The 18,870-nt window shown below is 36.2% G+C and overlaps 1 long non-coding RNA gene across 1 annotated transcript; it reads left to right on the top strand.

Annotated features, from left to right (window-relative positions):
- Positions 1-14,734: 14,734 nt before the first annotated feature.
- On the top strand, positions 14,735-17,097 carry LOC132605403 (uncharacterized). The gene is made up of 3 exons (XR_009569173.1): positions 14,735-15,297; positions 15,638-15,693; positions 16,780-17,097. It is a non-coding gene; the product is annotated as an uncharacterized LOC132605403 (long non-coding RNA).
- The last annotated feature ends 1,773 nt before the right edge of the window (positions 17,098-18,870 follow it).

Genomic DNA, 18,870 nt, shown 5'->3' with positions numbered 1-18,870 from the left:
CGACAAGGCTGCCATAACGAGCAGGGTCATACAAACACATCTGTACAGAAGTAGGCACACACACCCACAAATACGTCTACAGACCTCTAAACAGACCAAACGGATCATATGGCAAAACAGGGCCCCGCCGTACCCCTGAACAAATATATACATATGCATCAAACAAGTATATATACCAAAATGTAGGCTCCGGAATAAGAGGAGCACTCCAAACAGCAGAAGAGGGTGTCCTAAACTGGTGGATCACCAAACTGTGCGCCTGTACCTGCGGGCATGAAACGCAGCCCCCCGAAGAAAGGGGGTCAGTACGAAATATGTACTGAGTATGCAAAGCAGAAAATACAGAAACAAATCTGAGGCATAAACGAAATAGTAGTACAGAACATAAATATAAATCCAACATATCCAAATTTGTTTACTTTCAAAAATATGTAAGTCATGCGTAGGGTACAGAAGAATATGGTCGCCCGCCCGTCGATGGCGCCATAACACAGCATAACACTAGAATATTTCGAATCTCCGTATCCCCGTCACATATCACATCACAACATAACGCCATACACAGCATAACACCAAATATATGTGGAACCCGACCCTCTTTTGCGAGTAGCTCGGTGAACCATAAACATAGCATAACTCCGGAGTATATCAAAGCGCGCACGATAACAGAACCGGCGAAAGATATAACAGAACGCACGAGCAGAGTCATGAGTAACCATATGCATAAAATCATTATCATAGACTCAAATATAAATAAATAACCATACTTGAAAATTCGAAATGATAATCATACCAAATTCTTTCAAAAGTCGTCTGAATTACATAAAGGAAAGTCGCGGGACTCACGGATGGGCATTGACCCGAGTCGGGCCCGCCTATGAAAAATATACTCATTATATGCCATATAAACAACTTCTACAAAAATATTGAAGCAATCCGAGCCTTTCTGTGAAAGATATGGCGTTCACAAATTACAAAGTTCTTTAAAGTGAAACCTTTTTATGCAAAGTTCGGAAATCGATTATTTCTGTTATATCCCGCATTTTTGAACGTCGAATTATTTGTAAGCTGAGGTGGGGCCCACACATCGAGAATTTTTTTTGGAACATCTGAAAAGCCATATGAATCACATATGTAAAGTTAAACACAACTCATGAAGGACCCTTGGGCCAAATCAAAGTGGAAGCCCTCCAAACGAATATTTTTAAGAAAACGTTTTCGGGTGACCTGACTTTGGGGGGCAAACATGGTATTATAAGTTTGGAATTTGAAAATATACCAAGAAATAGAAGTTGTAGATAATTGAATTAGCTTTCCAACCATAGGTCGTGGGTTCCCAGGTGACGTCGGTACAAGGAGATATGGACGTTTTAAGGTCGAAAGGTCAGTGGGCTAGGCCCAACTCGGGACCAACCGGGTTAGGCCCAAAAAAAAGAAGAGAAAATTTAGGCCCAATAGAGAGGGGTGGCCGGCCATACATGGCCCAAGCCCACCAAATTAATTAATTTCCATGTGTTAAATAAATAAAAGGGACCATTTAATTGTCTTGAAACATATAGAAGTTTCAAGAATAAGAGAAGGAGAAAAACAAAACATGAAGAGCAAGAACATAAGGCCATACGGCCATGTTCAATGATTTTTGCCCCTTTGAAATCTTTCTCCAAAAATTATTTTCTTGTGATATTTCCACTAATTCAAGGGTCCTTTACAACTTGGTGTAATTATTTTGGAAGAAAGAGCACTTGTTTCTTCAAGTTGACAACTTGGTCAAGTGAAGAAGATTGTAGAAAAAGGTAAGAATTAATCCATTTTTATTATGTTATGAAGGTTGGTTTATGTTGTAGTATGTAGAAATGAGTAGAATTTATGGAAATATGGAAGTTTACAAAGTGGGTTTGCATGTGTATGTAATGTTGTATAAATAAGATGAGTTGAATTTTATGTTGTATTCTAGTTGTAGTTGTGGTGGACCTTATATTGGAAATGAAAGTTGAATGAATTTGGTTGAAGTTGGAAGTGGGAATTATGGCCATGTGGTGTGGAGATAGAAATGGAAATGAATTAATTTTGTTTAATATGTTAGTTGTGTTGTTGTGATTCTTATGATGTAAATGAAGGTTAAATGGTTTAAGTTGGTATTGAATTGGAATGTAGAAGATTATGTCACTTCAGAATGATTTTGTGATATTATGGAAATGAAGTTGTTAAGATGTAAATTATGATTATGGTTGATGAAATTGGAAGATGGAAACATGTTATGAATATGTATGTTGAAGATTAGAAGTTTTGGATGGATTATGGTTTTGGTGAAAAATTTGTATACTTTGTATATTTTGTGAATATTTCGTAGAAATGATATGAAATATTTTCAAATTGTATTGTAATGATCTTGATTAGTAAATGAATATGAGAAGGTTGGTATTGATTTGAAAATGTGAAGTTGGAATGAAAACTATTACGCTATGTTGGAAAGGAGACTAGTTATGCTATATTGTGTTTTGTGATGATTGTTGGCGTTGTTGGTGTTGTTGTTGAATTATTTTGGCCGAGTTAAATTCTCGGGGGTGCTATATGTATAGGGGAAATGCTGCCCAAATTTTTGTAGAAAAGTATAAGTTAAGATTCAAGTCCTAAAGGCTTGAAATTGATGATTGGTAAATGTGACCAATTGCAGATTTTTGACGAAACGGGAATTGAATTTGGACTAGCGTAAAGGGCGAAAAAGGTATGTAAAGCTATCCCGATTCTTCTTTTGGCATGTCCTAGGTGTACTAGGATCGGATTTGAGCCTCGGAAAGTACTCTGTTCATCGGAATCCGCATTTGAAAATATCCCTTTATCATTCAATGGAATTGAATCCTTTAAGGATATTTTGGTTGGAAGAATTATGTAAACTTTTACAAATTGTCTAGAAAGTTATGGAATGTCCCTAGGACCTCTATAGGTGATTCCATAGGCATAATATATGTAATTCGAGCCCTTCGCTTCGGTTGTCCCGAGGTGGACCACTATTTCCGATTTTACCCTTTTGTATCTATGATTTGCCTTTGAGCGGTTCTAAAGGAAATGTTTTAACTACTCTTCTAACTACTAAATAAAAATTGTTTTAAATGCTCCCTTAAGTCTTATAAGTTATTTTGGAACATGGAAACGATCGTAGAAAGGTTATTTCTCCGTAATCCATTATGACATCCGAAATACACTCACTATGATTCTGTCCGATTTCATTATTTCGATTTGTCATCCGATAGGTCTTATTGAGTCTCTGGAAATATATGACATTCATTTGAATTATTTTGATAAGCCCCATAATGTATTTTGAAACATGAAAATGATTACAAAAAGCTTATTTTGACATATGCTATTGGGATATCCGAAATGCATACACTATGATTACTGCTCCGTTTCTGTCATATGGTTTGTCATCTGAATTATGCTACTGAGTCTCCGTAAATGTGCTATATTTTATTTTGCATTAGTTTCTCACTACTCCATTCGTGGATGCCTCAATGTTTCCTTCACTGAGCCCGGGCCAGGATATGTTATCACGCTTATTCCACTGCATTGTTCGCCGCGCCTCGATGTGAGGGGGCAGGTATACATGTACATGGGTTGTGGAGTATGCTGTGCCATGTACACATATTCTGATATATGATGATATGATATGATATGGCCATCTGATATGATCGACATGTGCACATTCTGATATGATATGATATGATATGATATGTTACGGAGTTATTCCCTACTCTGGAGTTATGCTGTGTTGTGGCGCCAGTGTCGGGGTGGCGACCACGTTCTGTTCACCGAGTCCCTTGGCGGGGGCCGGATATGATATGGCATATGTTTCTACATACACTCTTTATGTTCTGGAAATATGCATCTGATAATCTGGATATTATACTCATTTGTTTTTCTGTACGTTCTGTTCCGGTCATGATTTTGTTCCGTAATGGGACCAGATATGACATATGTTTTCTGCATGCACTATTTATGCTTTATGATCAGCATTTTGCTATTCTGGATATTCCGTTCATTTTTTGTACCTTCTGCTTCGGTTATGACTTTGTTTACTACGTTCCGTGCTTTACATACTCAGTACATTTTCCGTACTGACCCTCTTTCTTCGGGGGCTGCGTTTTCATGCCGCGCAGGTTCAGATGACAGATTTGTTGATCCGCCTACTTAGGACTATATTCTGCTATTTTGGAGCGCTCTTTTGTCCGAAGCCTATATTTTGGTACAGTCCTCTGCTATTGTATATATGTACGCTATTCAGGGGTATGACGGGGCCCTATCCCGTCTTATGATTCTGTTGTGTCCTGTAGAGGTCTGTAGACATATATGTGGGTTATGTATATGTTTTGGGTTAATATGATCTGTGATAGCCTTATCGGCTTCCACGTGCTATATCTGTTCATCTATGATAACTAGTAACGCCAACTGACTTTTATATTGATACATTCTACTAATATGCTAATTTGGGTTATTGGGTACGTATGGGTGTCCAGCACGGACACTAGTCACGGCCTACGGGGTTGGGTCGTGACAATTTCAAAGACATAATGGTTCATATTTCATCAAATCATACATAAGAGTGCCAAGGAATATATATTTAAGGATCATAACATGCTCGGATTTCGAATTTAGAATTTCCTCGAGGCTCATGATATAGCCTATTGAAAACTAAGGCAAGCCAAAAGAAAGAAGGGTTGCGCTTTACATACCTCGTACGCACTCCAAGATAGTCAATCTAAAGTAAATCCAAATCTACGCCTCGGGCTCCCCAAGGTCTACAAATACGCTAACGAATACCAAACGTTAGCTACAAGTACTTAGGAATTCAATCCTATGCTAGCACTTGTCTACAGAAATTTCGGCAGTATTTTCCTTATATATTCGCCTATCCGAATTCTCAATTGCTCTCCTGTTGACACAGAAATACCAACAATAACATATGGACACCACCATATCTTCAATTCTTTTATTTCCACAAGAACAACAACATATCAAAACAGCCCCTAACTAACAACATAAAAAGATGCTCGAAAATATTGCGAACACCTACGAACACACCAAGCAAACCACATACGATTCTTATACGTTATTTCATACAATCTTTTCATCCAAATTCGTGATTTATGCCAGCCCACACACGACAACAACGCCATTCATTAATATGCAAGAAAACTGTGCTAATATCACCATAAATTCTATAACAGCCCTTAAAACAAATTCAACCTCAACTTTAACCATTTAGTTCCTCCACTCTCATTACATAATTCATGATAACACCAACCAAAATACTACTTAAAATAAATTTTTCCATGCTTAATTAGAACAGCCTCCTACACGGTTCAATTTACATTTCAACACCAACATCTACAACTTCTTATATTCATCACATATCTACAAATTTATACAAGCTTAAATTGTCTCCAAAATGTGTATAAAAGAGATCAAATCTTACCTTAATCAACTTGACTCCTTAACCTTGCTAATTACTTAAATAATTTCAACACTCTGAGACATTAATTTCCCTCCATCAAGCTTCCATTGCTCGGCTAAAAGCAACTTTGGCCGAGTGGTTTTTTTGTGCTTTCACTCCAAGAAAATGTTTATGTGTTCAACTACAAGGTGGAAGATGACTCATTTGGTGATATACATCTATGAGCCCCCAAGGCCCTACACGTGACCAGCCCAACAAAAGAAAAAGAAATCTAAATCTATAGTTGTATTTAGTCAATTGCTTTTATTCTACTAATTTCCTTTACTTTGGGGAATTGGTTGGGTCATTATTGAAAAATCTGCCCGTATTGGCTCCACCTCAATAACAAGTGATAATATTAAATCTGTAAAGGGATTTAAATGAGTCCACAAAATTAATAACTCCATGCTTACCATTCATTTCCAAAATGTGTCCACTAGTACATAGCAATAGTCATATGTTGCTGCATACATCCACTTTGTCCTCCACTATAGTACCAATGAAACCTTAATTTAATGCCTAGCTTAATGTAATGATAAAACATACCATGTGCTGTAATCCAACTCTTTTACAAAGCACAAATATTTTATCCTTTTGTGTACGCATGGAATCATGATGTCTACTCCTAATCCCTTTAATTAAAGAATGCCACATAACAATATATATAAATTTGTCATGCTAGTTGCTGCCACGTTAGGGGGTGACATCCAAAATAATTCATCCACTTAATCCATAATCAAATAATTAACTTCTCACTAAGTTCATCAAATAACCATTTACGCATAATTAATTTCTTAAGCACACTTCATATACTCGTTATCATAATCATGTAGTATAACGTAGTCCATAGCCTCATTTGTCACACATAAAATATTATTTTCAATCATCGTCGTCACCCTTGTTAAATCCAAAATTATTTCGGGACTTCATTCCTTGTATACCCTGAATTCTTGATTTTTCATTCTTGAATACTCTCATATTGGACGGTTTAATTTCCTGGTCCAAAAATACAGAATATTATAGCTTGGACCGTATTTTATTCAAATAAATTTTGAACCTCGACGAAATTTAATTTTCTTCAATTTGTTCAATCTCAAATCCTTACGGTACATGTGTACCGTCACTTTAACCACCTATAAGCTTGGGGGATAACCTCATGTCCGTTACTAATATCATTTAACTCGCACGCTTTCCGACGTACGAAAATACAGGATATAACACCAAGCCTGCACGGATTTCCCCAAAAGGTCTCACATCATTAAGTTATAAGTAGCTTCTTTTTCTTTTCAGCTATCAATGTGGTACTTTGTTCGCATACCCAACAATTTCCTATTAATTTTAACTTTGTGCTTTTGTTAATAAATATTACAATTTTTTTAGGCATGCCCAAAGCATTGCCTCTATTGTGGAAGACTTTTAACACTTTTTGTGCATTTATCCTGAGGCAGCCATTACATATAGTACTTAATATACGTGTCAGTACTGTAAATAATTTTTACACCTTCAAATTATCTTTATTTGTGTTGTAGTAGGTAAATTTTATTTTCAAAATTTCAAATCATAATTTTAAGAAGACTTACTTGTTGATATCTTTTGATGGTCCATTAATATAAAACTTTGTTTATACTGACAGTGTATAAAATTTCGACTCAAAATTTTATTTAAACAAGAATATACATTTTTATGAATATTTTCACAGTATCAAGCATTCCAATAAAATCTTACGTTATAAAATATACATTTCTGTGAAAACTCAGAAAGTAACAAAGAAAATGAACTTACCTTATAAATCTACAACTCTGTTCCTCTAATGTTTCTTCTCACAATGATGGTTATACGTATTCTTGATTTATATATAGATTTATATAAGATGATCATGGAGCAGCATTTAATGATTAGATAAGATAATTCATTAGGAGTATTAGCTAACCGAAGAAAACCAAAAGTTCTTTACCTTTGGAGGCGAAAAGCCCGATTAAGCGTTCTTCCAAGTAACAGTTAAGTGTAGCCATTATTTACCATTTAATATGATTCCATATAATCAGTTACCTATTTTAATATTTATTATATAAAATATACAATTCATTTGGAGAACTTGGATATTAGTGCAATTGCTATCCTACACTGAAGAGGTTCGCAGGTCATAATTAGCAGAAGGTGAAAAGCTCTTTCTATTTAGTATGCTGACATTAAGTAGAGGTTAACATTATTCAATGATAAGCAATTTTTCTTTTACATAAGGAGTAATAAGTTTTAACTTGAGTATAATTTAGTATCATTTAATAAGAGGTAGTTTTCTAAAGATGAAAGCTAAACTTGTCAGCTAGCTTTTGAGGGACATTTTCGTAATCCAACTTTCAACTACGAGGCTTCCCACTTACTATAATTAGTTAATTTGACCGCGCTTCGCGCGGTAGTAAAATACGCCATTGTTTTAAAATTGTAAAATAGTACTTATAACATTTTAAAACAGAAATTCTTAAATTTGATCTTCAAATTCTAATAGATTAATATAACTGAAACTAATTTTTATTTTTCTTTAATAAACATGTAAAGTAAGAAATAATCAAGGATATTTTATCTCTTTAATTTATATATGCATGAAATTGTTACACTCCATAATAATCCGGGCTACTTGTATTAAAACAAGAAAGAATGAGTTAAGAAGGTTCAAGGAAAGTTAATCGAGTTAGTAAGAATATCGTTGTATATATGGTTTCCTTAAATATCCCAAGGTGACATGGTTACCTAAAGGATTTGAAATCGCGCTATGAGTATGTATATGAGGTAATGCGAGTGACCTTTTAAAGTAATTGAGATTATTAGTAATGATATAGAGGATGGACAAAAGATATGAATATACTTTTGCGATTGGAGTTTCGTCAAAGCTTTGTGAGTTCTCTAGTTATGTTTAAGGTTATTGTGATTCTCTGGACCCTTCGAGACGTGTATATGGATTTTTATTGATGTATATAAGTGTGTATATGTATGTATAAGAGGTTACATGAGGTTGGAGGAGGATTAGAAGTTAAACGAAATGAATCGGAACAACTTCAATAAAATCTCGGACCAGATTTTTAGCCCATATTGTTGGAGGAATATCTCCTTGTATATGAGGAGTTTTAAGGTATTTCAAAAGCCAAAAATTAAGTTCATCGAGTCTAGTTTGCAACGCAACAAACCTCTCGTCAAAATAATATCGGGATAAGGAGATATGGACGATGCAAGTTGGATTATTAAGTGGGGATTAAGACTTAAATATCCACAAATTTATCACTAGTGGCCGTGTGGGCCCCACTACCACATGGAAAAATCTGATTTTTGCCATGCTTTAGTGGGGGAAACGTTCAAGACCCCTTGGGCAGCAAAATGTCCAACTTTGTTGACCAAAGTTGCATGCCACAACTCATTTTCCCAATGCCACAAGTTGAACAAGAGAGAGAAGCTCTCATCTTCACCAAATAGAGAAAGAGAGCCACGGCCATGGCAGCTCCACCACCAAAAACCGGCCAGCCTTCTATGTTCCTTCTTGCCATTAAACCCTTAAAGTGTTCTACACCTTCACCATTATGTTTCAAGGGAAGAAGAAACCATAAACATGTCATACATGCCCTTGAAGCTCACGGCCAGATTTGGGTTCTCCAAGTAGATTCAAAAAAATATATTTTCTTCAAGTGTTTCAACCCTTATCAAGGTGTATAGCAACGTGGAGTATCCATTGGAGCAACAAGAACAAGTATTAGTTCATTTCACAAGATTCTAGCAAAGTTAAGAAGCCAACTTGTTAAGGTAAGAGTTGATCATTTTCTATGTGTTTGATGATGAAGTTGAACCGTGTGGACTGTTTTAGGACGAATTTTGAGGTGTTGTGAATATGTAAATGTACATTGCATGTATGAAATTATGAATGTTGGTGTTGAAATATGGTTATAGCCGAAGAGGCTGTTTTAGAGGTGAAGTTGTGTTGATATGAACATGTTGTTGTTTTGTTGAAGTATGGCCGTGTAGTGGACTGTTTTTGTGTAAAATAGTGAACTGATTTTACTTGGTATTTTGATGGTTGTTGTCATGAATTTTATGATGGGAATGAATTGAATGTGTTGTACTATGGATAAATAAATAAAAAGCATGAAGTTGTTGTGGTTGTGTTGAAGCCGTGTAGGGGGCTGTTTTAGGAGAAGTTATGGACTGTTTTGTGCCATATTTTGATTGTTGTTGTTATGGACATTGTGGTGTATTGTATGCATGTTGAATATGTGAATTGAGGTGTTAAAGAAACGAATCATGTTGAAGTATACAAGCAGTCCAAAACTGTGGACTGTTTTAAGGTTAGAAGTGAATTAGTGTATGTTGAATGTTGAATGTTGTTATGAACATATAGTGAAAGTGAAGTGCAATGATTCAAGTTGAAATTGAAATGATTTGTGGGCTGTTGTAAGAATAAAAATGATGCTAAAACAGTTCCAAGAATCGTAAAGGTAATGTTGTTAAATGTGTTGTTGTCATTGTAAGGTTATAGTGTCGACAATGTAGCTATTTGTGTACGAATTTGGTGATATATTTATCGTGTGACTGCTGGTCGTATTTTACTGAAATTATATGAAATGAAGACATGAAATAATGTGTAAGAATCATATGTGGTTTGCTTGGTATGTTCGTAAACGTTCGCAAGAATTCCGGGCACCTTTATGTTGTTGGTTAGGGACTGTTTTGGGCGTGTTGTTGGTTAGGGACTGTTTTGGACGTGTTGTGGTTAGGAACTGTTTTGGACATGTTGTCTTCTTTAAATTGGAAAGACTAATGATAGTTAAGAATATATATTGTATTTACGTTGTTTGGGTTGTTGTAAAGTTGTTACACGAAAACGTTAAGGCTACGGATTATTAGGAGTAACTTGAGAATGTAATAGCCGTATGTGAATCGTTATGGAATGTTGTGAATGTGGGCTATTTGGAATGTTATGTGGGCTGTCCGGATTGGTATTGAACATATGATTATTGATGTTGTATCGGTTGCATGTAGTTGGTTTGAATGCGAACGAAACGTGGTCTAAATGTTTGAAAAGGATTGTTAACGTTAAAGTACGTATTGAGTTCCCTCGTAGACTATTCGTAGCTCTTGATATCTTGATATAGGATAAGTACCATTGGGCAGCAAGTACAGGTTATAATACGACTAAACGCTAAAGGTATGTAAAGCCTATTCTTTCTTTCTTTTGGCATGTCCTAGACGTAAGTATGAAACGATATGAACCTTGGGGTAAATTCTATTCTCTAGTTCCATGCATGACTTATGATTCTATATTTCCTTAATGCTATTGTCACGAGCCTACTATATGATTGACTAATGAATGATGTATAGAAGTTCCTACTCTTAAACGAATGGCATGACTAGAAGCATACTTGACTTTCAAAAACTACATCATGGAAATTGATACATGTACATGAAAGCTGAAACGTTCCTTGCTATGGCTTGTAATGAGAGTTGAAAAGAATTGAATATGATTATTATCCTAATACTTTAGAGCTGGTTAGTTGCTTATCTATTGAGTCTCAAAAGATGAATTGCATATATGTGGTTGCTTATTATTCTGCTCGTGCTTATCGCTATATCCTTCACTGAGTCCCGGGCCAGGACACATTTTCGTGCGCATGTTTACTATATTAATCACCGAGTCCCTCACTAGAGGGCCGGGACACGTTATATATATATGATGATATGATGATGTGATTATATGATGATATGATGATATGGAGATGGTGGCCAGGAGGGCATATTCCTTATTACCGAGTCTCTCAGGAAAGGGCCGGGACACGTCTATGTTTATGTTTATGATGCTATGATTATAATTACCGAGTCCCTCATTAAAGGGCCGGGACACATTATATATGTTATATACAGAATGATTATGCAGCTTTGATTACAAAACACTATATTGACATTGATATGAGAACGAGACAGATGAAATATGTTCAAAGGCAAGTTTTATGAAATTCTGTTTGTTGCATTGAGTCCTATACACCTTGTCTCAGTATGAGTCTATTACTATGTTTCATGCTTTACATGCTCAGTACATATTCCGTACTGACCCCCTTTCTTCGGGGGGCTGCGTTCATGCCCGCAGGTATAGACGCTCGTTTTGGAGATCCGCCAGCTTAGGATACCTATTCAGCTATTTTGGACTGCTCCTTTGTTCCGGAGCCTAGCTTGTGGTATAACTCCCTTTTGTTGTATCTATAAGTGTTTATTCGGGGTACGGCGGGGCCCTGTCCCGTCATATGATACTGTCATTACTCTTAGAGGTCTGTGGACATTTGTGTGGGTCTGTATATAGTTGTTGATGCGTTTTATGACTATGACTTATGTTGGGGCGTACCCATTCGTAATGGCAGCCTTGTCGACTTGCATATATAAATATGTTTGGTATGTTGCATATAGTGGCAGCCTTGTCGGCTTGCGTAGATATATATATGATGTTAAAAATTGTAACTCCTCAGGAGACAGGAGCCTATGACATACAGATTTGTGACAGCTTAAAAAAAAAAATAACATCCCGCCTTTCATACAGATAAGTTCATGATATGCTGATTATAAATAATTATAGTTAACAGATGATATGAGTGTCCAAATCGGGCACTAGTCACGGCCTACGGGGTTGGGGCGTGACAGAAATAAAGAAGAATGGTAAATTAAAAAGTGCAAAACTGAAGTTATCCGCCCAATATCCACAAAATCAAATTGTTTTGCGAAAACAATAATTTTTTGAATAGTACGTTGAAAAAACTTCTCACTGAATGAAAATTTTAATATTATTGGATGAGGATTAATATATAATCAAATAAAATCATTGCATATTATCGTATTGCCATTTTAAAATAATGCCAAAGTTTACTTTGGGTAAGAAAGAAAAAATATTGTCCAAAAAATGAAATATGTTGGAAATAAAATCAAATTTCATCAAACGAATATGAACCAGATCCTTTTATTTTTATTTTTATATATAGCAAGTAAAAGCAGTTTTTAATATAATTAAAAATGTTATTTTATTTCGAACATATAAAACACCTTTGTGACCAAGACTAGGGGTGTTCATGGTTCGGTTTGGGTCGGTTATTGGTTAAAACCATAACCAAACCAATTTAGTCGGTTTTTAAATGTCTAAAACCATAACCAAACCAAGTAAAATAATAACCACCGGTTTGGTTATTGTCGGTTTGGTTCGGTTTGGTTCGGTTTTTCGGTTTATGACTAGCCGTGACAATTCAAATATTCTCTCTCTATATTCTTCAAATTTCTTATGAAGCTTTTTTTTCATCATGGCCCACAAGGGTGAACTTTGCTGCATATTGAGGGAAAGACACGCTGTTGGCAAATCAGGTGGACCAAACTTGCAACGCAGTTTAGATTCAAAAGAACAAGTCAAACAGAGGTTTCAAAATACAAACAACCCTTATGCTTACGACTTATTAGAGTTGGCTTGAATTGTTGGACATATTCTTTTAAGACATGGGCCTTAAAAATAAGTAGACCAAAATTAAATTAATAATTAAAAGGTATAAAATATCTTTAATTATTTATGAAAAGCTAATATTATACATATAAATAATTATAAATTTTATGTATATAATTATCGGTTTGGTTCGGTTATTTATTCGGTTATTTTTACTATAACCATAACCAAACCAAATATTATCGGTTTTTCAAATTTAAAACCAAACTAAACCAAATGTCGGTTATTTTATTCGATTTGGTTAAATTTTCGGTTTGGTTTTGATTTTAACCAAAACTGTGAACAGCCCTAACCAAGACCATATATAGTATTCCCATTCCAAACCAAAAAAATTACAGCACTAAGAAATGTAGCTAAATAATAAAAAATAAAAAATAAAAGATTAAAAAAAAAAGGCAAGTACCAAGGATAGTACCTAAAACAAAGTCGGTGCTGCTACCAGGGATGAGAAACTTCAAATGCAGTAACCAGAAAAGAGCATGAAACTATTTATTCTAAAAGTAGTGTTTCCTACTTTGTAGTCATAGTCAGAATGTAATCCCATCTTCTGAACAATTTGACATTAGCCAAAAAAGAGGATTCGTCAAATTAGTTATCTCATCTCACATCTTCAACGTCTGATACATAATAATAATAATCTCTCAAGAATTTTGTTGTACTAACAATCAGGGACAACCTGGAGTAACCTGATTGTAGCAATGCCATCAGCCAATTATCGAACAATTTCATCAAGTACTTGTTAGGATTTAAATCCCAAATCCGACCTTTGTAAGCAGGTTCCCAGGAAAGATTGGAGGGTCACAGCTGGACCACTTAAATACCAACCTCCTTAGACAGAACCTACTTACGCCGTGATGTAAGCGAAGAATAAATAGCACACACAGATTTATAGTGGTTCACCCTCAATGTGAGAGCTACGTCCACGTTGCTGCTGCAGATCTTATTAAAGAAGAAATATTACAAGTGTTTACAACACTCAACCTCACAACCCTAATCCCAATTACACTCAAGAATTTTACCACAGAAAATTCTCTCAAAGACCTTTTCTTACTTAGGCCTTTCACTAAGAGTATTTCTCTTAGATTTTTCTCTCTTGGGATGTGTATAGCAAATGATTTTAATGATTTCATACAAATGAACCATAAGCTACCTATTTATAGGAATGAATTTCCTATGATGAGGTAAGCGCTTACATCACGACTATCATTGTAACACCCCGCATTTTGGGACTGAGTTTAAGCTCATATCATTAGAGTTCTAGTGGAAACATGGAAGGTTTGAACGTTTTGCGAAAATGGTTGATAGACCTATTTCGGGCAGCGATAACTCCTTGATCGGTTTGAAATTTTGGAAGGTACTATCAATGAAGTTGTAGTATGTAGAAATACCTTTCTAACGATATAAGGATCAAGCCAATAAGAGATCGGAGCAAGGAGATATGATCGTCTCAATATGGCTAATAGTAAGGCACTTGAAATCCTATAGAATCGGCTAAGTTTTTGATACGTCTGCCTTCCAGTCAAATTTCATGAAAATCCGTTGGGAATTTGAGAAAACTTCCTTGATGAAAGTTGTAGCCCTTTGAAATATATTTCCAACGGTATCTTACGGGGGTCAAACGGACATCTGTGCAAAGAGTTATGCCCATTTTACCGAAGCCTGTTCGCTGGAAGTTCTGCCAGCGTAACGGTGACGTTACGGGCCGTATTTCGTGTTACGGTCCGTAACAGTGGACCGTAACGTCCCGAAAATTTCCAGAACCTCACTGGAAATTTTCACCAAGGTACGGTACCAAGTTACGGTCCGTACCTCGTGTTACGGGACCGTAACAGTGACCGTATCTTGGTCCGTATATACGTTTCGGGTCACCTGACTTCGGGAGGCCATAACCCTATCATAACTTGGGAATTTGGGAAAACGCAAAGAACTAAAGTTGTAGATAATTGAAAAACCTATCCAACCATAGGTTGTGGGTTCACAGGAGACGTCGGGATAAGGAGATATGGACGTTTTAAGACAGCAAGGTCTCAACCCGTTTTCAAGTTGGGTCAAACCCATTTTCCCTTGGTATAAAAGGGAAATATAACCCTAGCAGCCCATTTCTTTCTCCAAATTCAGATTTTAGAGAGAGGAAGTGAGAGAGAAGGGAAATTAGAGAGAGAAAGTAGAAAATCAACCAAGTTTAAGGCCCCGAATCCCAAAGCTCGTGAAGGAAAAAGTGTAGTACAAGTCGTTGTCGTCATTTTAAGCCCAAGATCGGACTTGGGGGTGTTGATTTCGTGATTACTACTCTTGAAAGGTAATATTTCTACTCCCTAATCCTTTATGGTTTTGAATTGATGAATTCTTGGGAGAATAATAATTGGGTTGTTGAAGAGAATTATATGAACTATGCTAGGATTGTTGGATTGTTGATGTGGGATTGTTGGATTCATATGTGTGATGAAGAATGATGTTAATTACACCTAATTGAGATTGTAGATTTGGCTAGAAGTAAAAGAATTGGGATTTGGTGAAGAAAACACCATTAATGAGGGTCATAGAGCTTCATGCCCACTAAGTGTTTGATAAAATGCTTAGATGAACAAAACATGGATATTGTTGCTAATATAGAATCCCTATGGCTTGTATTGCTATAGATTGAAGTTGAAGGGATTGAAGAACATTGTGATACGCTCAAAAGCGGGAAGTTAAGGTATGTAGAACTTCCATCCACATGTGGGAATCTCTACGTTCTTCCCCATGATCCGTTTCGTAAAAATCTATGAAGTTCAAATCCTAGGGCATTAAATCCAACATATTGGTAGCCCGTAATTATGTATGTATGTACACGAATTTCGTATCTATGTTCGTTATTGTATTCCTAATCTTCCATTATTGATATTAGGAATCCCAGCTTAATCCATGAATCATGAATTCCTCCTCATGTGTTCTCATTACGTTCATATGAAACTTTATGATTTTATCTAGCAAGTTACAAGCATGTTTTCAAGTCAATTATATATATGATTTCGAAATATTCTTATTACTCATGAATCAAGAACATGTTTGCAAGATTATGACAAGATATCTTATGAAACTATTTTACAAGATTATTTCATGAAACCATGTTTACAAAATTATTGCATGAAACCATGTTTACAAGTTATTTCGTGAAATCATGATTACAAGACAAGTACAAGTTAATTCACGAAACCATGTTACAAGTTATTTCGTGGAATCATGATTACAAGTTAATTCACGAAAATCATGGGCTTCTTAGCCAATTATATTATGTTCATGTTTTTGGGAGTTGCACGAATTACCGAGAAGGCTCAGATAGCCTGAAACTATGTAGCCACCATAGGACAAGGATCGCTCCGCCCAGTTAGGACGATACCTTAATTTCACACTGAATGGTTCCATCAGGTACGTTATTACCTTATACCCTGGCAAGGTATAGGGGCTCTGCTGGTCCGGCGAGGTACCAGACTCCACATATCCACGTGGTGATATCATGTTGTCGGTTTATGAAATGCTCTCCCCACTTATCATGTTTTACTCATGTTATATATATATATATATATATATATATATATATATATATATATATATATATATATATATATATATGTACTCATGCTCATGCTCATGCTCATGTTTATGTCCAAGTTTTCAGTTTCAGTTCTTATCATGTTATTCCATGTCCCATGTTGTTTCTTCCGGTTGCTTTACATACCAGTACATTCAATGTGCTGACGTCCCCTTTTTATTGCCCGGGGGCCTGTATTTCACGATGCAGGTACGGATTTACAGGACGACGCTTCTGATCATTAGGATTTGCTCGTATCAGCTTATTGGTGAGCCCCATCTCATTCGGGGTTTAGTCAACTTTTACTTTATGATTAATTATGCATCTAAAGGTATGCTGGGGGCCTTGTCCCAGTAAGTATGTTTTCCAGTCAGACTCATGATAGAGGTTTCATAGACTAGACAAGTCAGTTATGCTATGTCAGACATTCGGAGTCGTATAGCCATTTTTGGCTCATTCATGTTATTTCCGCACTCATGTTTAAACAAGTGTTTTTATTAAGTATTATGACTTACTACATTTTATAAAGGCTCATCATGCATTCACGTTATATTTCCGCTCATGTATGCCTCATGATAGTTCAACAGGCCATGTGGTTCGCTCGGTCATATGCAGTCAGGCACCGAGTGTCGTGTTACGTCCAGGCCATGGTTCGGGGCGTGACAAAGCTTGGTATCAGAGCCTAGGTTCAAGTGTCTTAGGGAGTCTATGAAGCCGTGTCCAGTGGGGTCACTTTTATATGTGTGTGCGCGCCACACATATAAACAGTTGACCACCAAGACATTCAGGATTGCCTCATTTCTTTCTACTCTAGATCGTGCCATGAAGCTTAGAGCAATAAGAAACTTCTCTTCCTCTTGAATTACGTACGTTTCGAATGCGCAGGAGATGAACAGAAAATTCAAGGTCCAAGTAAGGATGTTTACCCATAGGGGGTACAATTGTGCAGTACTTACTGGTAACGAATAAGACTTCAAGTACTATTGAAAGTGGAATACAATGTAAGTTGCCCGAGAAGGGATGTAGTGGAATGAATGGTATGTTGAATGATAAGTATGTTCTTGAGAAAGGTACATCATGGAGGATCTCAAGGGAGTGGTGGTAGACAGTTTTCTACCGGAGCTCATCAGGACCCACTCTATCTGCAGTTAAAGATTGAAAGGGAAAATAAACAGGAAAGTGTAACAGGTACAGTTTGAGTTGGACATATGAGGTAAGTTCATCATTCTTTTTTTTATACTGTTGTCGAAATTGGGAGCCCTGTGTGGCTACGATATGATATGATATATGTATATATGCTGGCCTTGTGAGGCATTGTTGGTATTTTCTGCGTGCAGGTTTTGGGATAGTAAGAAATACAGAGGAAACTCTACCAAATATTTTCCTAGAAATAGAAGGAGAATAAGATATAAGTTCGTAATATGTCTGGAAAAGCCATGTCAACAGTAATGATAAGATTTGACTAAGTTACGAGTACGGCTGACCTTGAGAAATATAATTTGATTTCCTATTCAGATGAACACCTTGAGTGGGTGACAGTTCGGATACATCCGAATGTGTGTTAGAAACCAAGGGCTTAAGTTAAGTTCAGAATAGAGTGATTAGTGGAAGAAGAAATCAGCTAAACCGTAAAGGAGCAAACTACAGAAGAATAGCCTTTAAGAGTTGTCAAAAGGGGTTGTCCTAATAGTTACAGTGTGAGCAGAGTTAAGTCGTTAAGATGGAGTATGCCGGTTACGAATACAGTAGCAACCTGTTCATGTAAGTAAATTTAGTTTTCCCCATGAGGAATTGCTCAGATATGAGTCAAAAAAAAATCATCAGTGTTGTAGAGTACAAAGAAATTACAGAAGATAAGGAATGTTAATTGCAATCCCATCAGAAGAGAAGAATTTATAAGTGTAAGATGTTAGCCTTGGTCTAAGGGGGAGATGCATAAATCGCTAGTAAGTCCAACGAGATAATTGAAGACCTTAATGATTAGTATGAGATATGAAGAACCTCAGTTCAGTTAAGTTGGCATAATGAGATAGTATCCATAAGGAATATGCCTCATCTTAGAGGAAACCCGAAGTGAGTAGAATGGTCGTCGAACGAATCGTGTCAAGATCAATTACTATCGATTAGGCGATCACAGAAAAGCTATGAGATCATGTCCAGTTATGTGTCATAAGGGTAGTGCCATTGCACAAGACTCTAATCTCTAAGGTGCTTGTAAAAGACTTAGCGTACAACTGTACTATGAGTATTTTAGGAAGTATCTCAAAAAAAAAAAAATCAAGTATGGGAAGTATAGCTCAG

The sequence above is a fragment of the Lycium barbarum genome, chromosome 8 (assembly GCF_019175385.1).
Source record: "Lycium barbarum isolate Lr01 chromosome 8, ASM1917538v2, whole genome shotgun sequence".
Classification (NCBI taxonomy): domain Eukaryota; kingdom Viridiplantae; phylum Streptophyta; class Magnoliopsida; order Solanales; family Solanaceae; genus Lycium; species Lycium barbarum.
The sequence above is the reverse complement of the archived record's forward strand: the minus strand, read 5'-3'. Positions and strand labels throughout refer to the sequence as shown.